Source organism: Astyanax mexicanus, chromosome 11 (assembly GCF_023375975.1).
Source record: "Astyanax mexicanus isolate ESR-SI-001 chromosome 11, AstMex3_surface, whole genome shotgun sequence".
Taxonomy (NCBI): domain Eukaryota; kingdom Metazoa; phylum Chordata; class Actinopteri; order Characiformes; family Acestrorhamphidae; genus Astyanax; species Astyanax mexicanus.
Genome location: NC_064418.1, coordinates 21,795,112 through 21,818,478, shown reverse-complemented (window position 1 = coordinate 21,818,478; position 23,367 = coordinate 21,795,112). Strand labels below are relative to the sequence as shown.

At 48.8% G+C, this 23,367-nt stretch overlaps 1 protein-coding gene and 1 long non-coding RNA gene across 3 annotated transcripts in view; one reads left to right on the top strand and one right to left on the bottom strand.

Moving 5' to 3' along the window:
- The window catches only part of LOC125805054 (uncharacterized), a 31,862-nt gene extending 13,330 nt beyond the window's left edge, over positions 1-18,532 (bottom strand). The window contains exons 1-2 of the long non-coding RNA XR_007441335.1: positions 18,458-18,532; positions 5,415-5,967 (exon numbers count right to left, since the gene is read on the bottom strand). This is a non-coding gene — a long non-coding RNA (uncharacterized LOC125805054). The remainder of the gene's footprint in view (positions 1-5,414; positions 5,968-18,457) is intronic.
- Positions 1-23,367, top strand: part of LOC103044907 (glycerol kinase) — a 364,431-nt gene that overhangs the window by 50,780 nt on the left and 290,284 nt on the right. The window lies entirely within an intron of this gene.

The following is a 23,367-nucleotide window of genomic DNA, read 5'->3' as shown; positions in this document are numbered from 1 at the left end:
TTCCAATGGGGCCACTTCGTACGACAATCGTACGAAATCCGTACGACGTAACTTTTCGTAACGCATATTTTCGGAAAGAGCTCAATAAGTTCTACAGGTCCTCAATTGGTTTCATCTTCGTATTTCAAAAATTGCGACGTCCATGGGCGTGCAAAGTTCTGCCCATTCATTTTCAATGGGCAAAAAAACGCGTACTTACGAAGTTTTTACGAAAAACGTAAGTCCGATCGGAAAGCTGTATACAAGCCCACCATTCCCGATATGGACGCACGTTTTCTCTTTTGAACGAAGTCGATATTTCGAAAACTGCGGCACTAGTTAACCGGACAAAAAACAGGTGGAATAATAAGAAGAAGAAGAAGAAGAATAAGACTTAAGAAGATCAGTACTGTGATTGCATTACTGCAATCACACTAATAATAATAAGAAGAAGAAGAATAAGACTTAAGAAGATCAATACTGTGATTGCATTACTGCAATCACACTAATAAGAATAAGACTTAAGAAGAACAATACTGTGATTGCATTACTGCAATCACACTAATAATAATAATAATAATAAAAATAATAATAAGAAGAAGAATAAGACTTAAGAAGAACAGTACTGTGATTGCATTACTGCAATCACACTAATAATAATAAGAAGAATAAGACTTAAGAAGAACAATACTGTGATTGCATTACTGCAATCACACTAATAAGAAGAAGAAGAAGAAGAATAAGACTTAAGAAGAACAATACTGTGATTGCATTACTGCAATCACACTAACTAGATTGCAGTTCCTGCAGAAACTGCGAGTGTGATTGCAGTGCTGGCTGGTATCTGCTGTGGTGTTGCTAAGGTGTTGCTAAGTGGTTGCTAAGGTGTGGCTATGGTATCCGGGGTGGTTGCTAAGGTGTTGCTAAGTGGTTGCTAGGTGGTTGCTAAGGTGTTGCTAGGCGGTTGCTAAGGTGTTGCTATGGTATCTGGGGTGGTTGCTAAGGTGTTGCTAGGTGGTTGCTAAGGTGTTGCTAGGCGGTTGCTAAGGTGTTGCTATGGTATCCGGGGTGGTTGCTAAGGTGTTGCTAGGTGGTTGCTAAGGTGTTGCTAGGCGGTTGCTAAGGTGTTGCTATGGTATCCGGGGTGGTTGCTAAGGTGTTGCTAGGTGGTTGCTAGGTGGTTGCTAAGGTGTTGCTAGGCGGTTGCTAAGGTGTTGCTATGGTATCCGGGGTGGTTGCTAAGGTGTTGCTAGGTGGTTGCTAGGGTGTTGCTAGGCGGTTGCTAAGGTGTTGCTATGGTATCCGGGGTGGTTGCTAAGGTGTTGCTAGGTGGTTGTTAATGTGTTGCTAGGCGGTTGCTAAGGTGTTGCTATGGTATCTGGGGTGGTTGCTAAGGTGTTGCTAGGTGTTTACTAGGTGGTTGCTAAGGTGTTGCTAGGCGGTTGCTAAGGTGTTGCTATGGTATTTGGGGTGGTTGCTAAGGTGTTGCTAGGTGGTTGCTAGGTGGTTGCTAGGTGGTTGCTAGGTGGTTGCTAAGGTGTTGCCAGGCGGTTGCTAAGGTGTTGCTATGGTATCTGGGGTGGTTGCTAAGGTGTTGCTATTGGGTTGCTAGGTGGTTGCTAGGGTGTTGCTAGGCGGTTGCTAAGGTGTTGCTATGGTATCCGGGGTGGTTGCTAAGGTGTTGCTAGGTGGTTGCTAGGTGGTTGCTAGGGTGTTGCTAGGCGGTTGCTAAGGTGTTGCTATGGTATCCGGGGTGGTTGCTAAGTTGTTGCTAGGTGGTTGCTAGGTGGTTGCTAGGGTGTTGCTAGGCGGTTGCTAAGGTGTTGCTAGGCGGTTGCTAAGGTGTTGCTATGGTATCCGGGGTGGTTGCTAAGGTGTTGCTAGGTGGTTGCTAGGGTGTTGCTAGGGTGTTGCTATGGTATCCGGGGTGGTTGCTAAGGTGTTGCTAGGTGGTTGCTAGGTGGTTGCTAGGGTGTTGCTAGGCGGTTGCTAAGGTGTTGCTATGGTATCTTGGGTGGTTGCTAAGGTGTTGCTAGGTGGTTGCTAGGTGGTTGCTATGGTGTTGCTAGGCGGTTGCTAAGGTGTTGCTACGGTATCCGGGGTGGTTGCTAAGGTGTTGCTAGGTGGTTGCTAGGTGGTTGCTAGGGTGTTGCTAGGCGGTTGCTAAGGTGTTGCTATGGTATCCGGGGTGGTTGCTAAGGTGTTGCTAGGTGGTTGCTAGGTGGTTGCTAGGGTGTTGCTAGGCGGTTGCTAAGGTGTTGCTATGGTATCCGGGGTGGTTGCTAAGGTGTTGCTAGGTGGTTGCTAGGTGGTTGCTAAGGTGTTGCTAGGCGGTTGCTAAGGTGTTGCTATGGTATCTTGGGTGGTTGCTAAGGTGTTGCTAGGTGGTTGCTAGGTGGTTGCTAGGGTGTTGCTAGGCGGTTGCTAAGGTGTTGCTATGGTATCCGGGGTGGTTGCTAAGGTGTTGCTAGGTGGTTGCTAGGTGGTTGCTAGGGTGTTGCTAGGCGGTTGCTAAGGTGTTGCTATGGTATCCGGGGTGGTTGCTAAGGTGTTGCTAGGTGGTTGCTAGGTGGTTGCTAGCGTGTTGCTAGGCGGTTGCTAAGGTGTTGCTATGTATCCGGGGTGGTTGCTAAGGTGTTGCTAGGTGGTTGCTAGGTGGTTGCTAAGGTGTTGCTAGGCGGTTGCTAAGGTGTTGCTATGGTATCCGGGGTGGTTGCTAAGGTGTTGCTAGGTGGTTGCTAGGTGGTTGCTAAGGTGTTCCTAGGCGGTTGCTAAGGTGTTGCTATGGTATCCGGGGTGGTTGCTAAGGTGTTGCTAGGTGTTTGCTAGGTGGTTGCTAAGGTGTTGCTAGGCGGTTGCTAAGGTGTTGCTATGGTATCCGGGGTGGTTGCTAAGGTGTTGCTAGGTGGTTGCTAGGTGGTTGCTAAGGTGTTGCTAGGTGGTTGCTAGGTGATGTATATGCATAAATTAGATTAAATGGTGTTTGCACGTTGCTACGCAACGTGCAAATACATCAATCAGCTATGCACGCTAGGTTGCTTTGGCCGTTCGGGGGTGTCCAAACTTTTGACCCGTGGCTCCATTACACACAGTACTGGGGGGGCCGGGGTGTCCAAACTTTTGACCCGTGGCTCCATTACACACAGTACTGGGGGGCCGGGGTGTCCAAACTTTTGACCTAATGCTGTTTTATCCCATAGCTGCTCCATTACACACAGTACTGGAGTTCTAGCTACCTGTCCTTCGATCTAGCTGCCGTCCTCCGATTGGCCCCATTCATTCCAATGGGGCCACTTCGTACGACAATCGTACGAAATCCGTACGTCGTAACTTTTCGTAACGCATATTTTCGGAAAGAGCTCAATAAGTTCTACAGGTCCTCAATTGGTTTCATCTTCGTATTTCAAAAATTGCGACGTCCACGGGCGTGCAAAGTTCTGCCCATTCATTTTCAATGGTCAAAAAAACGCGTACTTACGAAGTTTTTACGAAAAACGTAAGTCCGATCGGAAAGCTGTATACAAGCCCACCATTCCCGATATGGACGCACGTTTTCTCTTTTGAACGAAGTCGATATTTCGAAAACTGCGGCACTAGTTAACCGGACAAAAAACAGGTGGAATAATAATAATAACTAGATTGCAGTTCCTACAGAAACTGCGAGTGTGATTGCAGTGCTGGCTGGTATCTGCTATGGTGTTGCTAAGGTGTTGCTAAGTGGTTGCTAAGGTGTGGCTATGGTATCCGGGGTGGTTGCTAAGGTGTTGCTAAGTGGTTGCTAGGTGGTTGCTAAGGTGTTGCTAGGCGGTTGCTAAGGTGTTGCTATGGTATCTGGGGTGGTTGCTAAGGTGTTGCTAGGTGGTTGCTAAGGTGTTGCTAGGCGGTTGCTAAGGTGTTGCTATGGTATCCAGGGTGGTTGCTAAGGTGTTGCTAGGTGGTTGCTAAGGTGTTGCTAGGCGGTTGCTAAGGTGTTGCTATGGTATCCGGGGTGGTTGCTAAGGTGTTGCTAGGTGGTTGCTAGGTGGTTGCTAAGGTGTTGCTAGGCGGTTGCTAAGGTGTTGCTATGTATCCGGGGTGGTTGCTAAGGTGTTGCTAGGTGGTTGCTAGGGTGTTGCTATGGTATCCGGGGTGGTTGCTAAGGTGTTGCTAGGTGGTTGCTAGGTGGTTGCTAGGGTGTTGCTAGGCGGTTGCTAAGGTGTTGCTATGGTATCCGGGGTGGTTGCTAAGGTGTTGCTAGGTGGTTGCTAGGTGGTTGCTAGGGTGTTGCTAGGCGGTTGCTAAGGTGTTGCTATGGTATCCGGGGTGGTTGCTAAGGTGTTGCTAGGTGGTTGCTAGGGTGTTGCTAGGCGGTTGCTAAGGTGTTGCTATGGTATCCTGGGTGGTTGCTAAGGTGTTGCTAGGTGGTTGCTAGGTGGTTGCTAGGGTGTTGCTAGGCGGTTGCTAAGGTGTTGCTATGGTATCCGGGGTGGTTGCTAAGGTGTTGCTAGGTGGTTGCTAGGTGGTTGCTAGGTTGTTGCTAGGCGGTTGCTAAGGTGTTGCTATGGTATCCGGGGTGGTTGCTAAGGTGTTGCTAGGTGGTTGCTAGGGTGTTGCTAGGCGGTTGCTAAGGTGTTGCTATGGTATCCGGGGTGGTTGCTAAGGTGTTGCTAGGTGGTTGCTAGGTGGTTGCTAGGGTGTTGCTAGGCGGTTGCTAAGGTGTTGCTATGGTATCCGGGGTGGTTGCTAAGGTGTTGCTAGGTGGTTGCTAGGTGGTTGGTAAGGTGTTGCTATCCGGTTGCTAAGGTGTTGCTATGGTATCCGGGGTGGTTGCTTAGGTGTTGCTAGGTGGTTGCTAGGGTGTTGCTAGGCGGTTGCTAAGGTGTTGCTATGGTATCCGGGGTGGTTGCTAAGGTGTTGCTAGGTGGTTGCTAGGTGGTTGCTAGGGTGTTGCTAGGCGGTTGCTAAGGTGTTGCTATGGTATCCGGGGTGGTTGCTAAGGTGTTGCTAGGTGGTTGCTAGGTGGTTGCTAAGTTGTTGCTAGGCGGTTGCTAAGGTGTTGCTATGGTATCCGGGGTGGTTGCTAAGGTGTTGCTAGGTGGTTGCTAGGCGGTTGCTAAGGTGTTGCTATGGTATCCGGAGTGGTTGCTAAGGTGTTGCTAAGTGGTTGCTATGCGGTTGCTAAGGTGTTGCTAGGCGGTTGCTAAGGTGTTGCTATGGTATCCGGGGAGGTTGCTAAGGTGTTGCTAGGTGGTTGCTAGGTGGTTGCTAAGGTGTTGCTAGGTGGTTGCTAAGGTGTTGCTATGGTATCTGTGGTGGTTGCTATGGTGTTTCTAGGTGATTTATATGCATAAATTAGATTAAATGGTGTTTGCACGTTGCTATGCAACGTGCAAATACATCAATCAGCTATGCACGCTAGGTTGCTCTGGCCGTTCGGGGGTGTCCAAACTTTTGACCCATGGCTCCATTACACACAGTACTGGGGGGCCGGGGTGTCCAAACTTTTGACCCATGGCTCCATTACACACAGTACTGGGGGGGGGCCGGGGTGTCCAAACTTTTGACCTAACGCTGATTTATCCCATAGCTGCTCCATTACACACAGTACTGGAGTTCTAGCTACCTGTCCTTCGATCTAGCTGCCGTCCTCCGATTGGCCCCATTCATTCCAATGGGGCCACTTCGTACGACATTCGTACGAAATCCGTACGTCGTAACTTTTCGTAACGCATATTTTCGGAAAGAGCTCAATAAGTTCTACAGGTCCTCAATTGGTTTCATCTTCGTATTTCAAAAATTGCGACGTCCACGGGCGTGCAAAGTTCTGCCCATTCATTTTCAATGGGCAAAAAAACGCGTACTTACGAAGTTTTTACGAAAAACGTAAGTCCGATCGGAAAGCTGTATACAAGCCCACCATTCCCGATATGGACGCACGTTTTCTCTTTTGAACGAAGTCGATATTTCGAAAACTGCGGCACTAGTTAACCGGACAAAAAACAGGTGGAACTAGATTGCAGTTCCTACAGAAACTGCGAGTGTGATTGCAGTGCTGGCTGGTATCTGCTATGGTGTTGCTAGGTGGTTGCTAAGATGTTGCTAGGTGGTTGCTAAGGTGTTGCTATGGTATCCGGGGTGGTTGCTAAGGTGTTGCTAGGTGGTTGCTAGGTGGTTGCTAGGCGGTTGCTAAGGTGTTGCTATGGTATCCGGGGTGGTTGCTAAGGTGTTGCTCGGTGGTTGCTAGGTGGTTGCTAAGGTGTTGCTAGGCGGTTGCTAAGGTGTTGCTAGGCGGTTGCTAAGGTGTTGCTATGGTATTTGGGGTGGTTGCTAAGGTGTTGCTAGGTGGTTGCTAGGTGGTTGCTAAGGTGTTGCTAGGCGGTTGCCAAGGTGTTGCTATGGTATCCGGGGTGGTTGCTAAGGTGTTGCTAGGTGGTTGCTAGGTGGTTGCTAGGGTGTTGCTAGGCGGTTGCTAAGGTGTTGCTATGGTATTTTGGGTGGTTGCTAAGGTGTTGCTAGGTGGTTGCTAGGTGGTTGCTAGGGTGTTGCTAGGCGGTTGCTAAGGTGTTGCTATGGTATCCGGGGTGGTTGCTAAGGTGTTGCTAGGTGGTTGCTAGGGTGTTGCTAGGGTGTTGCTATGATATCCGGGGTGGTTGCTAAGGTGTTGCTAGGTGGTTGCTAGGTGGTTGCTAGGGTGTTGCTAGGCGGTTGCTAAGGTGTTGCTATGGTATCCGGGGTGGTTGCTAAGGTGTTGCTAGTTGGTTGCTAGGCGGTTGCTAGGGTGTTGCTAGGCGGTTGCTAAGGTGTTGCTATGGTATCCGGGGTGGTTGCTAAGGTGTTGCTAGGTGGTTGCTAGGTGGTTGCTAGGGTGTTGCTAGGCGGTTGCTAAGGTGTTGCTATGGTATCCGGGGTGGTTGCTAAGGTGTTGCTAGGTGGTTGCTAGGTGGTTGCTAAGGTGTTGCTAGGCGGTTGCTAAGGTGTTGCTATGGTATCCGGGGTGGTTGCTAAGGTGTTGCTAGGTGGTTGCTAGGGTGTTGCTAGGGTGTTGCTATGGTATCCGGGGTGGTTGCTAAGGTGTTGCTAGGTGGTTGCTAGGTGGTTGCTAGGGTGTTGCTAGGCGGTTGCTAAGGTGTTGCTATGGTATCCGGGGTGGTTGCTAAGGTGTTGCTAGGTGGTTGCTAGGTGGTTGCTAAGGTGTTGCTAGGCGGTTGCTAAGGTGTTGCTATGGTATCCGGGGTGGTTGCTAAGGTGTTGCTAGGTGGTTGCTAGGTGGTTGCTAAGGTGTTGCTAGGCGGTTGCTAAGGTGTTGCTATGGTATCGGGGGTGGTTGCTAAGGTGTTGCTAGGTGGTTGCTAGGCGGTTGCTAAGGTGTTGCTATGGTATCCGGGGTGGTTGCTAAGGTGTTGCTAAGTGGTTGCTATGCGGTTGCTAAGGTGTTGCTAGGCGGTTGCTAAGGTGTTGCTATGGTATCCGGGGAGGTTGCTAAGGTGTTGCTAGGTGGTTGCTAGGTGGTTGCTAAGGTGTTGCTAGGCGGTTGCTAAGGTGTTGCTATGGTATCTGTGGTGGTTGCTATGGTGTTTCTAGGTGGTTGCTAGGTGATTTATATGCATAAATTAGATTAAATGGTGTTTGCACGTTGCTACGCAACGTGCAAATACATCAATCAGCTATGCACGCTAGGTTGCTCTGGCCGTTCGGGGGTGTCCAAACTTTTGACCCGTGGCTCCATTACACACAGTACTGGGGGGCCGGGGTGTCCAAACTTTTGACCCATGGCTCCATTACACACAGTACTGGGGGGGACCGGGGTGTCCAAACTTTTGACCTAATGCTGTTTTATCCCATAGCTGCTCCATACACTCACAGTACTGGAGTTCTAGCTACCTGTCCTTCGATCTAGCTGCCGTCCTCCGATTGGCCCCATTCATTCCTATGGGGCCACTTCGTACGACATTCGTACGAAATCCGTATGTCGTAACTTTTCGTAACGCATATTTTCGGAAAGAGCTCAATAAGTTCTACAGGTCCTCAATTGGTTTCATCTTCGTATTTCAAAAATTGCGACGTCCACGGGCGTGCAAAGTTCTGCCCATTCATTTTCAATGGGCAAAAAAACGCGTACTTACGAAGTTTTTACGAAAAACGTAAGTCCGATCGGAAAGCTGTATACAAGCCCACCATTCCCGATAAGGACGCACGTTTTCTCTTTTGGACGAAGTCGATATTTCGAAAACTGCGGCACTAGTTAACCGGACAAAAAACAGGTGGAATAATAATAATAACTAGATTGCAGTTCCTACAGAAACTGCGAGTGTGATTGCAGTGCTGGCTGGTATCTGCTGTGGTGTTGCTAAGGTGTTGCTAAGTGGTTGCTAAGGTGTGGCTATGGTATCCGGGGTGGTTGCTAAGGTGTTGCTAAGTGGTTGCTAAGGTGTTGCTAGGCGGTTGCTAAGGTGTTGCTATGGTATCTGCGGTGGTTGCTAAGGTGTTGCTAGGTGGTTGCTAAGGTGTTGCTAGGCGGTTGCTAAGGTGTTGCTATGGTATCCGGGGTGGTTGCTAAGGTGTTGCTAGGTGGTTGCTAGGTGGTTGCTAAGGTGTTGCTAGGCGGTTGCTAAGGTGTTGCTATGGTATCCGGGGTGGTTGCTAAGGTGTTGCTAGGTGGTTGCTAGGTGGTTGCTAAGGTGTTGCTAGGCGGTTGCTAAGGTGTTGCTATGGTATCCGGAGTGGTTGCTAAGGTGTTGCTAGGTGGTTGCTAGGGTGTTGCTAGGCGGTTGCTAAGGTGTTGCTATGGTATCCGGGGTGGTTGCTAAGGTGTTGCTAGGTGGTTGCTAGGTGGTTGCTAGGGTGTTGCTAGGCGGTTGCTAAGGTGTTGCTATGGTATCCGGGGTGGTTGCTAAGGTGTTGCTAGGTGGTTGCTAGGTGGTTGCTAGGTTGTTGCTAGGCGGTTGCTAAGGTGTTGCTATGGTATCCGGGGTGGTTGCTAAGGTGTTGCTAGGTGGTTGCTAGGTGGTTGCTAGGGTGTTGCTAGGCGGTTGCTAAGGTGTTGCTATGGTATCCGGGGTGGTTGCTAAGGTGTTGCTAGGTGGTTGCTAGGTGGTTGCTAGGGTGTTGCTAGGCGGTTGCTAAGGTGTTGCTATGGTATCCGGGGTGGTTGCTAAGGTGTTGCTAGGTGGTTGCTAGGTGGTTGCTAGGGTGTTGCTAGGCGGTTGCTAAGGTGTTGCTATGGTATCCGGGGTGGTTGCTAAGGTGTTGCTAGGTGGTTGCTAAGGTGTTGCTAGGCGGTTGCTAAGGTGTTGCTATGGTATCCGGGGTGGTTGCTAAGGTGTTGCTAGGTGGTTGCTAGGTGGTTGCTAGGGTGTTGCTAGGCGGTTGCTAAGGTGTTGCTATGGTATCCGGGGTGGTTGCTAAGGTGTTGCTAGGTGGTTGCTAGGTGGTTGCTAGGGTGTTGCTAGGCGGTTGCTAAGGTGTTGCTATGGTATCCGGGGTGGTTGCTAAGGTGTTGCTAGGTGGTTGCTAGGTGGTTGCTAAGGTGTTGCTAGGCGGTTGCTAAGGTGTTGCTATGGTATCCGGGGTGGTTGCTAAGGTGTTGCTAGGTGGTTGCTAGGGTGTTGCTAGGCGGTTGCTAAGGTGTTGCTATGGTATCCGGGGTGGTTGCTAAGGTGTTGTTAGGTGGTTGCTAGGTGGTTGCTAGGGTGTTGCTAGGCGGTTGCTAAGGTGTTGCTATGGTATCCGGGGTGGTTGCTAAGGTGTTGCTAGGTGGTTGCTAGGGTGTTGCTAGGCGGTTGCTAAGGTGTTGCTATGGTATCCGGGGTGGTTGCTAAGGTGTTGCTAGGTGGTTGCTAGGTGGTTGCTAGGGTGTTGCTAGGCGGTTGCTAAGGTGTTGCTATGGTATCCGGGGTGGTTGCTAAGGTGTTGCTAGATGGTTGCTAGGTGGTTGCTATGGTGTTGCTAGGCAGTTGCTAAGGTGTTGCTATGGTATCCAGGGTGGTTGCTTTGGTGTTGCTAAGTGGTTGGTAGGTCACTACTAAGCAGTTGCTAGGTGGTTGCTAAGGTGTTGCTATGGTATCCAGGGTGGTTGCTATGGTGTTTCTAAGTGGTTGCTAGGTGATGTATATGCATAAATTTGATTAAATGGTGTTTGCACGTTGCTACGCAACGTGCAAATACATCAATCAGCTATGCACGCTAGGTTGCTCTGGCCGTTCGGGGGTGTCCAAACTTTTGACCCGTGGCTCCATTACACACAGTACTGGGGGGCCGGGGTGTCCAAACTTTTGACCCGTGGCTCCATTACACACAGTACTGGGGGGCCGGGGTGTCCAAACTTTTGACCTAATGCTGTTTTATCCCATAGCTGCTCCATTACACAGAGTACTGGAGTTCTAGCTACCTGTCCTTCGATCTAGCTGCCGTCCTCCGATTGGCCCCATTCATTCCAATGGGGCCACTTCGTACGACAATCGTACGAAATCCGTACGACGTAACTTTTCGTAACGCATATTTTCGGAAAGAGCTCAATAAGTTCTACAGGTCCTCAATTGGTTTCATCTTCGTATTTCAAAAATTGAGACGTCCACGGGCGTGCAAAGTTCTGCCCATTCATTTTCAATGGTCAAAAAAACGCGTACTTACGAAGTTTTTACGAAAAACGTAAGTCCGATCGGAAAGCTGTATACAAGCCCACCATTCCCGATATGGACGCACGTTTTCTCTTTTGAACGAAGTCGATATTTCGAAAACTGCGGCACTAGTTAACCGGACAAAAAACAGGTGGAATAATAATAATAATAACTAGATTGCAGTTCCTACAGAAACTGCGAGTGTGATTGCAGTGCTGGCTGGTATCTGCTATGGTGTTGCTAAGGTGTTGCTAAGTGGTTGCTAAGGTGTGGCTATGGTATCCGGGGTGGTTGCTAAGGTGTTGCTAAGTGGTTGCTAGGTGGTTGCTAAGGTGTTGCTAGGCGGTTGCTAAGGTGTTGCTATGGTATCTGGGGTGGTTGCTAAGGTGTTGCTAGGTGGTTGCTAAGGTGTTGCTAGGCGGTTGCTAAGGTGTTGCTATGGTATCCAGGGTGGTTGCTAAGGTGTTGCTAGGTGGTTGCTAGGTGGTTGCTAAGGTGTTGCTAGGCGGTTGCTAAGGTGTTGCTATGGTATCCGGGGTGGTTGCTAAGGTGTTGCTAGGTGGTTGCTAGGTGGTTGCTAAGGTGTTGCTAGGCGGTTGCTAAGGTGTTGCTATGGTATCCGGGGTGGTTGCTAAGGTGTTGCTAGGTGGTTGCTAGGGTGTTGCTATGGTATCCGGGGTGGTTGCTAAGGTGTTGCTAGGTGGTTGCTAGGTGGTTGCTAGGGTGTTGCTAGGCGGTTGCTAAGGTGTTGCTATGGTATCCGGGGTGGTTGCTAAGGTGTTGCTAGGTGGTTGCTAAGGTGTTGCTAGGCGGTTGCTAAGGTGTTGCTATGGTATCCGGGGTGGTTGCTAAGGTGTTGCTAGGTGGTTGCTAAGGTGTTGCTAGGCGGTTGCTAAGGTGTTGCTATGGTATCCGGGGTGGTTGCTAAGGTGTTGCTAGGTGGTTGCTAGGGTGTTGCTATGGTATCCGGGGTGGTTGCTAAGGTGTTGCTAGGTGGTTGCTAGGTGGTTGCTAGGGTGTTGCTAGGCGGTTGCTAAGGTGTTGCTATGGTATCCGGGGTGGTTGCTAAGGTGTTGCTAGGTGGTTGCTAGGTGGTTGCTAGGTGGTTGCTAGGGTGTTGCTAGGCGGTTGCTAAGGTGTTGCTATGGTATCCGGGGTGGTTGCTAAGGTGTTGCTAGGTGGTTGCTAGGGTGTTGCTAGGCGGTTGCTAAGGTGTTGCTATGGTATCCGGGGTGGTTGCTAAGGTGTTGCTAGGTGGTTGCTAGGTGGTTGCTAGGGTGTTGCTAGGCGGTTGCTAAGGTGTTGCTATGGTATCCGGGGTGGTTGCTAAGGTGTTGCTGGGTGGTTGCTAGGTGGTTGCTAGGGTGTTGCTAGGCGGTTGCTAAGGTGTTGCTATGGTATCCGGGGTGGTTGCTAAGGTGTTGCTAGGTGGTTGCTAGGTGGTTGCTAGGGTGTTGCTAGGCGGTTGCTAAGGTGTTGCTATGGTATCCGGGGTGGTTGCTAAGGTGTTGCTAGGTGGTTGCTAGGTGGTTGCTAGGGTGTTGCTAGGCGGTTGCTAAGGTGTTGCTATGGTATCCGGGGTGTTTGCTAAGGTGTTGCTAGGTGGTTGCTAGGTGGTTGCTAGGGTGTTGCTAGGCGGTTGCTAAGGTGTTGCTATGGTATCCGGGGTGGTTGCTAAGGTGTTGCTAGGTGGTTGCTAGGTGGTTGCTAGGGTGTTGCTAGGGGGTTGCTAAGGTGTTGCTATGGTATCTGGGGTGGTTGCTAAGGTGTTGCTAGATGGTTGCTAGGTGGTTGCTATGGTGTTGCTAGGCGGTTGCTAAGGTGTTGCTATGGTATCCGTGGTGGTTGCTATGGTGTTTCTAGGTGGTTGCTAGGTGATGTATATGCATAAATTTGATTAAATGGTGTTTGCACGTTGCTACGCAACGTGCAAATACATCAATCAGCTATGCACGCTAGGTTGCTCTGGCCGTTCGGGGGTGTCCAAACTTTTGACCCGTGGCTCCATTACACACAGTACTGGGGGGCCGGGGTGTCCAAACTTTTGACCCGTGGCTCCATTACACACAGTACTGGGGGGCCGGGGTGTCCAAACTTTTGACCTAACGCTGATTTATCCCATAGCTGCTCCATTACACACAGTACTGGAGTTCTAGCTACCTGTCCTTCGATCTAGCTGCCGTCCTCCGATTGGCCCCATTCATTCCAATGGGGCCACTTCGTACGACATTCGTACGAAATCCGTACGTCGTAACTTTTCGTAACGCATATTTTCGGAAAGAGCTCAATAAGTTCTACAGGTCCTCAATTGGTTTCATCTTAGTATTTCAAAAATTGCGACGTCCACGGGCGTGCAAAGTTCTGCCCATTCATTTTCAATGGGCAAAAAAACGCGTACTTACGAAGTTTTTACGAAAAACGTAAGTCCGATCGGAAAGCTGTATACAAGCCCACCATTCCCGATATGGACGCACGTTTTCTCTTTTGAACGAAGTCGATATTTCGAAAACTGCGGCACTAGTTAACCGGACAAAAAACAGGTGGAATAATAATAATAATAATAATAATAATAATAAGAATAAGACTTAAGAAGATCAATACTGTGATTGCATTACTGCAATCACACTAATAATAAGAAGAAGAACTAGATTGCAGTTCCTACAGAAACTGCGAGTGTGATTGCAGAGCTGGCTGGTATCTGCTATGGTGTTGCTAAGGTGTTGCTAAGTGGTTGCTAAGGTGTTGCTATCGTATCCAGGGTGGTTGCTAAGGTGTTGCTAAGTGGTTGCTAGGTGGTTGCTAAGGTGTTGCTAGGTGGTTGCTAAGGTGTTGCAATGGTATCCGGGGTGGTTGCTAAGGTGTTGCTAGATGGTTGCTAGGCGGTTGCTAAGGTGTTGCTATGGTATCCGGGGTGGTTGCTAAGGTGTTGCTAGGTGGTTGCTAAGGTGTTGCTATGGTATCCGGGGTGGTTGCTAAGGTGTTGCTAGGTGGTTGCTAGGGTGTTGCTAGGCGGTTGCTAAGGTGTTGCTATGGTATCCGGGGTGGTTGCTAAGGTGTTGCTAGGTGGTTGCTAGGGTGTTGCTAGGCGGTTGCTAAGGTGTTGCTATGGTATCCGGGGTGGTTGCTAAGGTGTTGCTAAGTGGTTGCTAGGTGGTTGCTAAGGTGTTGCTAGGCGGTTGCTAAGGTGTTGCTATGGTATCCGGGGTGGTTGCTAAGGTGTTGCTAGGTGGTTGCTAGGTGGTTGCTAGAGTGTTGCTAGGCGGTTGCTAAGGTGTTGCTATGGTATCCGGGGTGGTTGCTAAGGTGTTGCTAGGTGGTTGCTAGGTGGTTGCTAGGGTGTTGCTAGGCGGTTGCTAAGGTGTTGCTATGGTATCCGGGGTGGTTGCTAAGGTGTTGCTAGGTGGTTGCTAGGGTGTTGCTAGGCGGTTGCTAAGGTGTTGCTATGGTATCCAGGGTGGTTGCTAAGGTGTTGCTAGGTGGTTGCTAGGTGGTTGCTAAGGTGTTGCTAGGCGGTTGCTAAGGTGTTGCTATGGTATCCGGGGTGGTTGCTAAGGTGTTGCTAGGTGGTTGCTAGGTGGTTGCTAGGGTGTTGCTAGGCGGTTGCTAAGGTGTTGCTATGGTATCCGGGGTGGTTGCTAAGGTGTTGCTAGGTGGTTGCTAAGGTGTTGCTAGGCGGTTGCTAAGGTGTTGCTATGGTATCCGGGGTGGTTGCTAAGGTGTTGCTAGGTGGTTGCTAGGCGGTTGCTAAGGTGTTGCTATGGTATCCGGGGTGGTTGCTAAGGTGTTGCTAAGTGGTTACTATGCGGTTGCTAAGGTGTTGCTAGGCGGTTGCTAAGGTGTTGCTATGGTATCCGGGGAGGTTGCTAAGGTGTTGCTAGGTGGTTGCTAGGTGGTTGCTAAGGTGTTGTTAGGCGGTTGCTAAGGTGTTGCTATGGTATCTGTGGTGGTTGCTATGGTGTTTCTAGGTGGTTGCTAGGTGATTTATATGCATAAATTAGATTAAATGGTGTTTGCACGTTGCTACGCAACGTGCAAATACATCAATCAGCTATGCACGCTAGGTTGCTCTGGCCGTTCGGGGGTGTCCAAACTTTTGACCCGTGGCTCCAGTACACACAGTACTGGGGGGCCGGGGTGTCCAAACTTTTGACCCATGGCTCCATTACACACAGTACTGGGGGGCCGGGGTGTCCAAACTTTTGACCTAACGCTGATTTATCCCATAGCTGCTCCATTACACACAGTACTGGAGTTCTAGCTACCTGTCCTTCGATCTAGCTGCCGTCCTCCGATTGGCCCCATTCATTCCAATGGGGCCACTTCGTACGACATTCGTACGAAATCCGTACGTCGTAACTTTTCGTAACGCATATTTTCGGAAAGAGCTCAATAAGTTCTACAGGTCCTCAATTGGTTTCATCTTCGTATTTCAAAAATTGCGACGTCCACGGGCGTGCAAAGTTCTGCCCATTCATTTTCAATGGGCAAAAAAACGCGTACTCACGAAGTTTTTACGAAAAACGTAAGTCCGATCGGAAAGCTGTATACAAGCCCACCATTCCCGATAAGGACGCACGTTTTCTCTTTTGAACGAAGTCGATATTTCGAAAACTGCGGCACTAGTTAACCGGACAAAAAACAGGTGGAATAATAATAATAACTAGATTGCAGTTCCTACAGAAACTGCGAGTGTGATTGCAGTGCTGGCTGGTATCTGCTATGGTGTTGCTAAGGTGTTGCTAAGTGGTTGCTAAGGTGTGGCTATGGTATCCGGGGTGGTTGCTAAGGTGTTGCTAAGTGGTTGCTAGGTGGTTGCTAAGGTGTTGCTAGGCGGTTGCTAAGGTGTTGCTATGGTATCTGGGGTGGTTGCTAAGGTGTTGCTAGGTGGTTGCTAAGGTGTTGCTAGGCGGTTGCTAAGGTGTTGCTATGGTATCCAGGGTGGTTGCTAAGGTGTTGCTAGGTGGTTGCTAGGTGGTTGCTAAGGTGTTGCTAGGCGGTTGCTAAGGTGTTGCTATGGTATCCGGGGTGGTTGCTAAGGTGTTGCTAGGTGGTTGCTAGGTGGTTGCTAAGGTGTTGCTAGGCGGTTGCTAAGGTGTTGCTATGGTATCCGGGGTGGTTGCTAAGGTGTTGCTAGGTGGTTGCTAGGGTGTTGCTATGGTATCCGGGGTGGTTGCTAAGGTGTTGCTAGGTGGTTGCTAGGTGGTTGCTAGGGTGTTGCTAGGCGGTTGCTAAGGTGTTGCTATGGTATCCGGGGTGGTTGCTAAGGTGTTGCTAGGTGGTTGCTAAGGTGTTGCTAGGCGGTTGCTAAGGTGTTGCTATGGTATCCGGGGTGGTTGCTAAGGTGTTGCTAGGTGGTTGCTAAGGTGTTGCTAGGCGGTTGCTAAGGTGTTGCTATGGTATCCGGGGTGGTTGCTAAGGTGTTGCTAGGTGGTTGCTAGGGTGTTGCTATGGTATCCGGGGTGGTTGCTAAGGTGTTGCTAGGTGGTTGCTAGGTGGTTGCTAGGGTGTTGCTAGGCGGTTGCTAAGGTGTTGCTATGGTATCCGGGGTGGTTGCTAAGGTGTTGCTAGGTGGTTGCTAGGTGGTTGCTAGGTGGTTGCTAGGGTGTTGCTAGGCGGTTGCTAAGGTGTTGCTATGGTATCCGGGGTGGTTGCTAAGGTGTTGCTAGGTGGTTGCTAGGGTGTTGCTAGGCGGTTGCTAAGGTGTTGCTATGGTATCCGGGGTGGTTGCTAAGGTGTTGCTAGGTGGTTGCTAGGTGGTTGCTAGGGTGTTGCTAGGCGGTTGCTAAGGTGTTGCTATGGTATCCGGGGTGGTTGCTAAGGTGTTGCTGGGTGGTTGCTAGGTGGTTGCTAGGGTGTTGCTAGGCGGTTGCTAAGGTGTTGCTATGGTATCCGGGGTGGTTGCTAAGGTGTTGCTAGGTGGTTGCTAGGTGGTTGCTAGGGTGTTGCTAGGCGGTTGCTAAGGTGTTGCTATGGTATCCGGGGTGGTTGCTAAGGTGTTGCTAGGTGGTTGCTAGGTGGTTGCTAGGGTGTTGCTAGGCGGTTGCTAAGGTGTTGCTATGGTATCCGGGGTGTTTGCTAAGGTGTTGCTAGGTGGTTGCTAGGTGGTTGCTAGGGTGTTGCTAGGCGGTTGCTAAGGTGTTGCTATGGTATCCGGGGTGGTTGCTAAGGTGTTGCTAGGTGGTTGCTAGGTGGTTGCTAGGGTGTTGCTAGGGGGTTGCTAAGGTGTTGCTATGGTATCTGGGGTGGTTGCTAAGGTGTTGCTAGATGGTTGCTAGGTGGTTGCTATGGTGTTGCTAGGCGGTTGCTAAGGTGTTGCTATGGTATCCGGGGTGGTTGCTATGGTGTTTCTAGGTGGTTGCTAGGTGATGTATATGCATAAATTTGATTAAATGGTGTTTGCACGTTGCTACGCAACGTGCAAATACATCAATCAGCTATGCACGCTAGGTTGCTCTGGCCGTTCGGGGGTGTCCAAACTTTTGACCCGTGGCTCCATTACACACAGTACTGGGGGGCCGGGGTGTCCAAACTTTTGACCCGTGGCTCCATTACACACAGTACTGGGGGGCCGGGGTGTCCAAACTTTTGACCTAACGCTGATTTATCCCATAGCTGCTCCATTACACACAGTACTGGAGTTCTAGCTACCTGTCCTTCGATCTAGCTGCCGTCCTCCGATTGGCCCCATTCATTCCAATGGGGCCACTTCGTACGACATTCGTACGAAATCCGTACGTCGTAACTTTTCGTAACGCATATTTTCGGAAAGAGCTCAATAAGTTCTACAGGTCCTCAATTGGTTTCATCTTAGTATTTCAAAAATTGCGACGTCCACGGGCGTGCAAAGTTCTGCCCATTCATTTTCAATGGGCAAAAAAACGCGTACTTACGAAGTTTTTACGAAAAACGTAAGTCCGATCGGAAAGCTGTATACAAGCCCACCATTCCCGATATGGACGCACGTTTTCTCTTTTGAACGAAGTCGATATTTCGAAAACTGCGGCACTAGTTAACCGGACAAAAAACAGGTGGAATAATAATAATAATAATAATAATAATAATAAGAATAAGACTTAAGAAGATCAATACTGTGATTGCATTACTGCAATCACACTAATAATAATAATAAGAAGAAGAAGAAGAAGAATAAGACTTAAGAAGATCAATACTGTGATTGCATTACTGCAATCACACTAATAAGACTTAAGAAGAACAATACTGTGATTGCATTACTGCAATCACACTAATAATAATAAGAAGAAGAAGAATAAGACTTAAGAAGATCAATACTGTGATTGCATTACTGCAATCACACTAATAATAATAATAATAAGAAGAAGAATAAGACTTAAGAAGAACAATACTGTGATTGCATTACTGCAATCACACTAATAATAAGAATAATACTTAAGAAGAACAATACTGTGATTGCATTACTGCAATCACACTAATAATAATAAGAAGAATAAGACTTAAGAAGAACAATACTGTGATTGCATTACTGCAATCACACTAATAATAATAATAAGAAGAAGAAGAAGAAGAAGAAGAAGAAGAAGAAGAATAAGACTTAAGAAGAACAATACTGTGATTGCATTACTGCAATCACACTAATAATAAGAAGAAGAAGAAGAAGAAGAAGAAGACTTAAGAAGAACAATACTGTGATTGCATTACTGCAATCACACTAATAATAATAATAAGAATAAGACTTAAGAAGATCAATACTGTGATTGCATTACTGCAATCACACTAATAAGAAGAAGAAGAAGAAGAAGAATAAGACTTAAGAAGAACAATACTGTGATTGCATTACTGCAATCACACTAATAAGAATAAGACTTAAGAAGAACAATACTGTGATTGCATTACTGCAATCACACTAATAATAATAATAATAATAATAAGAAGAAGAATAAGACTTAAGAAGATCAATACTGTGATTGCATTACTGCAATCACACTAATAATAATAATAATAACTAGATTGCAGTTCCTACAGAAACTGCGAGTGTGATTGCAGAGCTGACCGGGGTACCCAAACTTTTGACCAGTTGCTCCATTACACACAGTACTGGGGCTCTGGGGTGTCCAAACTTTTGACCCGTGGCTCCATTACACACAGTACTGGGGCTCTGGGGTGTCCAAACTTTTGACCGATAGCTCCATTACACACAGTACTGGGGGGCCGGGGTGTCCAAACTTTTGACCCGTGGCTCCATTACACACAGTGCTGGGGGGCCGGGGTGTCCAAACTTTTGACCCGCGGCTCCATTACACACAGTACTGGGGGGCCGGGGTGTCCAAACTTTTGACCTAATGCTGTTTTATCCCATAGCTGCTCCATTACACACAGTACTGGAGTTCTAGCTACCTGTCCTTCGATCTAGCTGCCGTCCTCCGATTGGCCCCATTCATTCCAATGGGGCCACTTCGTACGACAATTGTACGAAATCCGTACGACGTAACTTTTCGTAACGCATATTTTCGGAAAGAGCTCAATAAGTTCTACAGGTCCTCAATTGGTTTCATCTTCGTATTTCAAAAATTGCGACGTCCACGGGCGTGCAAAGTTCTGCCCATTCATTTTCAATGGTCAAAAAAACGCGTACTTACGAAGTTTTTACGAAAAACGTAAGTCCGATCGGAAAGCTGTATACAAGCCCACCATTCCCGATATGGACGCACATTTTCTCTTTTGAACGAAGTCGATATTTCGAAAACTGCGGCACTAGTTAACCGGACAAAAAACAGGTGGAATAATAATAAGAAACAGACTTAAGAAGATCAATACTGTGATTGCATTACTGCAATCACACTAATAATAATAAGAATAAGACTTAAGAAGAACAATACTGTGATTGCATTACTGCAATCACACTAATAAGAAGAAGAAGAATAAGACTTAAGAAGAACAATACTGTGATTGCATTACTGCAATCACACTAATAAGACTTAAGAAGATCAGTACTGTGATTGCATTACTGCAATCACACTAATAACTAGATTGCAGTTCCTACAGAAACTGCGAGTGTGATTGCAGTGCTGGCTGGTATCTGCTATGGTGTTGCTAAGGTGTTGCTATGGTATCCGGGGTGGTTGCTAAGGTGTTGCTAGGTGGTTGCTAGGTGGTTGCTAGGGTGTTGCTAGGCAGTTGCTAAGGTGTTGCTATGGTATCCGGGGTGGTTGCTAAGGTGTTGCTAGGTGGTTGCTAGGTGGTTGCTAGGGTGTTGCTAGGCGGTTGCTAAGGTGTTGCTATGGTATCCGGGGTGGTTGCTAAGGTGTTGCTAGGGTGTTGCTAGGCGGTTGCTAAGGTGTTGCCATGGTATCCGGGGTGGTTGCTAAGGTGTTGCTAGGTGGTTGCTAGGTGGTTGCTAGGGTGTTGCTAGGCGGTTGCTAAGGTGTTGCTATGGTATTCGGGGTGGTTGCTAATGTGTTGCTAGGTGGTTGCTAGGTGGTTGCTAAGGTGTTGCTATCCGGTTGCTAAGGTGTTGCTTTGGTATCCGGGGTGGTTGCTAAGGGGTTGCTAGGTGGTTGCTAGGGTGTTGCTAGGCGGTTGCTAAGGTGTTGCTATGGTATCCGGGGTGGTTGCTAAGGTGTTGCTAGGTGGTTGCTAGGTGGTTGCTAGGGTGTTGCTAGGCGGTTGCTAAGGTGTTGCTATGGTATCTGGGGTGGTTGCTAAGGTGTTGCTAGGTGGTTGCTAGGTGGTTGCTAGGCAGTTGCTAAGGTGTTGCTATGGTATCTGGGGTGGTTGCTAAGGTGTTGCTAGATGGTTGCTAGGTGGTTGCTAAGGTGTTGCTAGGCGGTTGCTAAGGTGTTGCTATGGTATCCAGGGTGGTTGCTATGGTGTTGCTAAGTGGTTGGTAGGTCACTCCTAAGCAGTTGCTAGGTGGTTGCTAAGGTGTTGCTATGGTATCCGGGGTGGTTGCTATGGTGTTTCTAGGTGGTTGCTAGGTGATGTGTATGCATAAATTTGATTAAATGGTGTTTGCACGTTGCTATGCAACGTGCAAATACATCAATCAGCTATGCACGCTAGGTTGCTCTGGCCGTTCGGGGGTGTCCAAACTTTTGACCCGTGGCTCCATTACACACAGTACTGGGGCTCTGGGGTGTCCAAACTTTTGACCCGTGGCTCCATTACACACAGTGCTGGGGGGCTGGGGTGTCCAAACTTTTGACCTAATGCTGTTTTATCCCATAGCTGCTCCATACACTCACAGTACTGGAGTTCTAGCTACCTGTCCTTCGATCTAGCTGCCGTCCTCCGATTGGCCCCATTCATTCCAATGGGGCCACTTCGTACGACAATCGTACGAAATCCGTACGTCGTAACTTTTCGTAACGCATATTTTCGGAAAGAGCTCAATAAGTTCTACAGGTCCTCAATTGGTTTCATCTTCGTATTTCAAAAATTGCGACGTCCACGGGCGTGCAAAGTTCTGCCCATTCATTTTCAATGGGCAAAAAAACGCGTACTTACGAAGTTTTTACGAAAAACGTAAGTCCGATCGGAAAGCTGTATACAAGCCCACCATTCCCGATATGGACGCACGTTTTCTCTTTTGAACGAAGTCGATATTTCGAAAACTGCGGCACTAGTTAACCGGACAAAAAACAGGTGGAATAATAATAATAACTAGATTGCAGTTCCTACAGAAACTGCGAGTGTGATTGCAGTGCTGGCCGGGGTACCCAAACTTTTGACCCGTGGCTCCATTACACACAGTACTGGAGTTCTAGCTGCCGTCCTTCGATCTAGCTGCCATCCTCCGATGGCCCCATTCATTCCTATGGGGCCACTTCGTACGACAATCGTACGAAATTCGTATGTCGTAACGTTTCGTGACGCATATTTTCGGAAAGAGCTCAATAAGTTCTACAGGTCCTCAATTGGTTTCATCTTCGTATCTCAAAAATTGTGACGTACACGGCCGTGCAAAGTTCTGCCCATTCATTTTCAATGGGCAAAAAAGCGCACACTTACGAAGTTTTTACGAAAAACGTAAGTCCGATCGGAAAGCTGTATACAAGCCCACCATTCCCGATAAGGACGCACGTTTTGTCTTTTGAACGAAGTCGATATCTCGAAAACTGCGGCACTAGTTAACCGGACAAAAAACAGGTGGAACTAGATTGCAGTTCCTGCAGAAACTGCGAGTGTGATTGCAGTGCTGGCTGGTATCTGCTAAGGTGTTGCTAGGTGGTTGCTAAGGTGTTGCTAGGTGGTTGCTAAGGTGTTGCTGTGGTATCCGGGGTGGTTGCTAAGATGTTGCTAGGTGGTTGCTAAGGTATTGCTAGGCGGTTGCTAAGGTGTTGCTATGGTATCCAGGATGGTTGCTAAGGTGTTGCTAGGTGGTTGCTAGGGTGTTGCTAGGCGGTTGCTAAGGTGTTGCAATGGTATCCGGGGTGGTTGCTAAGGTGTTGCTAGGTGGTTGCTAGGGTGTTGCTAGGCGGTTGCTAAGGTGTTGCTATGGTATCCGGGGTGGTTGCTAAGGTGTTGCTAGGTGGTTGCTAGGGTGTTGCTAGGCGGTTGCTAAGGTGTTGCTATGGTATCCGGGGTGGTTGCTAAGGTGTTGCTATGGTATCCGGGGTGGTTGCTAAGGTGTTGCTAGGTGGTTGCTAAGGTGTTGCTAGGCGGTTGCTAAGGTGTTGCTATGGTATCTGGGGTGGTTGCTAAGGTGTTGCTAGGTGGTTGCTAGGTGGTTGCTAGGGTGTTGCTAGGCGGTTGCTAAGGTGTTGCTATGGTATCCGGGGTGGTTGCTAAGGTGTTGCTAGGTGGTTGCTAGGTGGTTGCTAGGGTGTTGCTAGGCGGTTACTAAGGTGTTGCTATGGTATCCGGGGTGGTTGCTAAGGTGTTGCTAGGTGGTTGCTAGGTGGTTGCTAGGGTGTTGCTAGGCGGTTGCTAGGTGGTTGCTAAGGTTTTGCTATGGTATCCGGGGTGGTTGCTAAGGTGTTGCTAGGTGGTTGCTAGGTGGTTGCTAGGGTGTTGCTAGGCGGTTGCTAAGGTGTTGCTATGGTATCCGGGGTGGTTGCTAAGGTGTTGCTAAGTGGTTGGTAGGTGGTTGCTAAGGTGTTGCTAGGCGGTTGCTAAGGTGTTGCTATGGTATCCGGGGTGGTTGCTAAGGTGTTGGTAGGTGGTTGCTAGGGTGTTGCTAGGCGGTTGCTAAGGTGTTGCTATGGTATCCGGGGTGGTTGCTAAGGTGTTGCTATGGTATCCGGGGTGGTTGCTAAGGTGTTGCTAGGTGGTTGCTAAGGTGTTGCTAGGCGGTTGCTAAGGTGTTGCTATGGTATCTGGGGTGGTTGCTAAGGTGTTGCTAGGTGGTTGCTAGGTGGTTGCTAGGGTGTTGCTAGGCGGTTGCTAAGGTGTTGCTATGGTATCCGGGGTGGTTGCTAAGGTGTTGCTAGGTGGTTGCTAGGTGGTTGCTAGGGTGTTGCTAGGCGGTTACTAAGGTGTTGCTATGGTATCCGGGGTGGTTGCTAAGGTGTTGCTAGGTGGTTGCTAGGTGGTTGCTAGGGTGTTGCTAGGCGGTTGCTAGGTGGTTGCTAAGGTGTTGCTATGGTATCCGGGGTGGTTGCTAAGGTGTTGCTAGGTGGTTGCTAGGTGGTTGCTAGGGTGTTGCTAGGCGGTTGCTAAGGTGTTGCTATGGTATCCGGGGTGGTTGCTAAGGTGTTGCTAAGTGGTTGGTAGGTGGTTGCTAAGGTGTTGCTAGGCGGTTGCTAAGGTGTTGCTATGGTATCTGTGGTGGTTACTAAGGTGTTGCTAGGTGGTTGCTAGGTGGTTGCTAAGGTGT